At 35.7% G+C, this 4,544-nt stretch overlaps 1 pseudogene; it reads right to left on the bottom strand.

Moving 5' to 3' along the window:
• Window positions 1-1,116: 1,116 nt before the first annotated feature.
• Window positions 1,117-2,568, bottom strand: LOC128662835 (posterior protein-like; annotated as a pseudogene).
• Window positions 2,569-4,544: the final 1,976 nt, after the last annotated feature.

The following is a 4,544-nucleotide window of genomic DNA, read 5'->3' as shown; positions in this document are numbered from 1 at the left end:
GAAGGGATCCCCCGTTTGGTTCCTTGATAGAAAAGGAACCATATTACAAAAAATAACAATAATTCATTTTACACATATAAAACAGAGACAACACAGAACAAACACAACATAAAAACAGTACGCCACACAAAACATGTTGCTGTTCTCTTTAAATATAACAGCGTTCTTAAATAACTAAATTTGGATTTTGCATTAAATTATCCAATTTAAAATATCTAGTCTTCTCTACAGTAAATGATTTGTGCTTCTTTGGGCGATGGTATAGGTTGCTTCTGTAAGTAATCAGAATTGTTAGTTCATGACATTAATAACACAAACAAAATAACATAGACATATAAAACAATACTTGAAACCATGACTTTTAAAATAAACTGGTTATGATCAATTGTTTGCAAACAATTCATTGTGACTATATTACATTTATGTTACTGATGAGCTCATCATAAAGTACCACGTGGTCTTTAAGAAAAAGGGGGAAATGCATTTCTTTATACTATAAACATTTAATTCATGAATAGCAACAACCTGTGAATAAAAATAAACAATTACAAAATTCTTAATTTCTAGAAGTAGACTGTACAAAGTTCACTTCTCTTCAAGTAATAGCCCTAAAAAAAAGAAATAGGGCATTAATATAGACATAAATACAAAGTAAATAAATGAAACAAAATAAATCTCTACTTGCCTAAAGTAAAATTCTACCATCACTATACATGGAATACTGGGTAATAGAATGTAGAGAATAGGGACAGATTTCTGCAATCAATTGGCAATATACACAGGCTGAGCTAAATTGAATATCAATAGATGCATTGCCAATTGTGTACAATTAAACAGTGCCCAAAATGGCCAGTTTATGTAAGGCATCTGAAATGGAACATTTGTCCCTTCTTTTTTAGATGGGGGCTCTTTGCAATTTTGCTGAGAGTCTTTTTTAGATGGGGGCTCTTTGCAAGTTTCCTCCCTAGTAGGTTCTTCTATTATTTCTTTCTTTGTTAAAGAAGATATATTCTGTTCCTTTTCACCTTCAAATATAGCACTGTATTTTCCTTCCTTCCTTAAATATGATATTTTGTTCTGCCTCCTAATGTAATTTTTATCCCTGATATCTCTCATTGATGTCACACATTCCCTCATGATGTGCCCAAACTTTCCACATTTAAAACAACGTCTCAAAAATCTCTGATTTCCCTGACTCTCAGTTAGCATAGATATATTATTATGAGTAGCATTCTTATGCTTTGAGTCTTTAAACCAGTCTTTAAGTATGTTAACAAAGTTGGTATAGGAGCTGGCATTTCTAAGAGTGATTCTTGTACTACTGTCAATTAATGTGCATTTATTTGCCATAGAATACAGAAAATCTGCATCATCTGGGGACATGTTAGGGCAGTCATAAGTTATCTTATACAGTGCAAGGTACTCAGTGCAAAACAAAATCGGGTCATCTCCTTCCTTTAAAATTGCATTTGCTATGGCACTGGTACCTCTGGCATCACGACAACACATAACATACTGTAATTCCTTTAATCTGTCCCCTGAATTTCCCCAGTTTGCATCAATATCAGGAGACACTCCTTTATGGGTGCCTACTGGTGCCCTTAGCTGTGCAGCTACTTGTGATGGCAACCAGGCCCGAAGCAAAGCACATGCATCTCTGTTGCCTAAATTATACTGAGTAATAACAGCTTCTAACTTATTAGAAAGGATTACAGGTGGTGTGGAGGTATCAAAGTGACCTAAAATATGTCACAAATTATTACGGTCTTGTATTGTAAGGGGGGTAGAGTTACTATGATTATTTACTTTAGTCTGTAATTGGGGGTTACTTTGTCTGCATTCTATTTGAGGAGTTAGAGTAGAGGGGACCTGGTTTAAAGTTAATAAAGAACTGTCAGGGTTGCTAGAGGTCTGTTCATCTAAATCTATAGTTTGATTGTCATTACCATTTACTTCTAAAGGACACACATGTGCTAGACTACTACTGTAATGGTTGCATTTATCTTGTATCCCCTGTGCTTTCAGAGACAAAATACATTGTTCCTTATGTAAAAGCTGTGATTTAGACTCTAACAGTTCTGCCTTAAGTGATGCAACAACATTCTCTTGCTGCATTTCTTTTTCTTCCATAGAGATTACTAGTTGCTCTCTCAATATACACCTCTCCTCACATTCTTCAAGTCTTTCTTCCAGTTCACTATTCAATTCAGTCAGCCTGTCAACTTCCTCACTCAGCACATCACATTGACATTCATTTTCCATGACAGAGGCAGATGCAACAGTTATAGACTGCTCAAGTTTATCCAATTGCTCTCTAAGCTGCACTCTCTCTGTGTACCATTCAAACTCCTTTTTCTCAGCAATCTCTTTCATTCTAAGCAACATAGATAAAACATTGCTAAGCATCTCTTTTTCTGATTTTTTAGACAAAAATCTATGCTTGGATTTATTATTTTGCTGATCACACTGAACAAAAACATCCTTAAACTGATGAGTTAAAGGATCATCTGCACATGTTTTGCATATGGCAGAGGCATACTTCTTAATGTACCTTTCAACAATATCCATGCTTCCTATATAGCACAATTCACAAAATGCAACAAGTATATTAAACTATTATTGTACAGCAACAAAAGACTTGATATCAGCTAAGCTACCAATCTTTTCCAAGGAGTAACACACCAAATAAAACAAAAAGCCAAAGACAAACTAAGACTCAACAAATTTATAAGTGAAATTATCTCCTTCCTATGACTGACCGTATCCCCTCAAACTAATCCTATCTGGATCTTAGATCCGGGCCAAGAGGGATCTCCTATTGAAGCAATACACAACTAATTACCTCTCAGAGATGTCTGGTTTTTCCCTTTGGATCTTAGGGGTACTTCAGTCACCAAGGGTGATCAGCCCTACTCTGCCGGCAACTACTGAACAACTAAACAGCTCAATAACTATTCACAGCACTTGAAAACAACAACAACAACAAATTTTGAACTTGCAGAATAATAATTAAACATATACTCACCGGATATGCACGTCTGCTCACCGATGATGTATTTCACAGGATTTCAGCTGTCTCTGGAGAAAAACCTCAGGATCTGGCAGCACTCACGAACCAGCGTGATAGTTGCACACTCAGGAGATGATTCTTAAGTACTTGAGAATTTCCTTTACCCACGAAAACTTCTTTAGGCTCCAATACTTCAGTTTAGCAGATTTAGTAGTGGTATAACGTGGATTTTTGCGATTTATCCACGTCCCATCTGGGGTGCCAAGTGTAGAATCTGCTAACCTTTTGTGTGCCTTCAGCTGTTATTTGTAAATGTCTTTGTATTGAGACAAGGCTGATTCTTTGAAGCAAAACTGGTTTATTTTAACAGCCAATACAAGCTTAATACAAATAAAATACAATGTAATTAGGTAAAAAGAAATACAAAAATAACAAAAATATGGAGTTCATAGATATAGCTGTCTGCAAGTTGGTAGCATACCCATAAAATGAAAAGGTACAGGGCTTCTGTGTAAGTCTCTGTGTGTGTGAGTGTCTATGTATGTGTGTATGCAAATGAGTGAGCAAACATTTGAAAACCTCACTGCAACAAGCAATCCTACAGGCTCTCTGCAAACATACATTTAAAGATCCCTTTCTGCAAACAAACATTTGAAGGTAGTTCATCTATCTCCAATCAAGACAATGAGTGCATTTTATTTTTATATCTGTTGGGCTAATTTGGAATTGGTTTTAACATTCCCCTCTCTCAGCTACACCTCCCCCCATACACCTACCCTTTATCAATTGGAAGTTTTACCTTTAAAACTCTCTTTCTCACACAGACCTCACTGCAACAAGCAATCCTACAGGCTCTCTGCATGCACTAGCCCACCAAGTCTCCCTCCACCTCCCATCCTGGTGTTTACCTTAATATATAAACACCTATCAGCAATTAGGTGCAGCTGTCACTAATGATCCAGGATAGAGACACTACTTCACACTCACAGCCTCTGAACTGACACTTTATCGTATTCTGTTACACTTTTCCAACCCTCATTTACTCACCACAAATTTCACTCACTCTCAGTTTACACTGCCTTATATCGGACATATTTCCATTCTCCCTATTGTATACAGAACAGGGTTGTCCAACATTTTAACATAAGAGCCTATGATTCCAGATCCAAGGTCACTAGAGTATATTTGGATGCATGTTGTATTCAAACATTATTCATAAATGTTTTATTTTACAGGACAGGCATACAGTAGTACATTTTTTGGAAATCTGTTGTCTTCTGTTTTCTAAATCTTCATAAATATATATTTTGCAAATTATTAAATTATCAAAGTATTAAAAAAATTAAACCTAAATAGAATTTGGCTTGGACAAGTGGAGAATTAGTTAAGAAGTGCTAGAAATCTCATTATGGTCCCACAAGCATTCAGTTGTACAAGCATATCACAATGTTTTGTTTTTTGCTCCATTTAACTGAAAGATGGCTTCTATGAAATATTATAACTTGTATCAGCAAAGACAATATTTGTTTAATTT

The sequence above is a fragment of the Bombina bombina genome, chromosome 1 (assembly GCF_027579735.1).
Source record: "Bombina bombina isolate aBomBom1 chromosome 1, aBomBom1.pri, whole genome shotgun sequence".
Classification (NCBI taxonomy): domain Eukaryota; kingdom Metazoa; phylum Chordata; class Amphibia; order Anura; family Bombinatoridae; genus Bombina; species Bombina bombina.
Note: the sequence above shows the minus strand (reverse complement) of the source record. Positions and strands in the feature narration are given on the sequence as shown.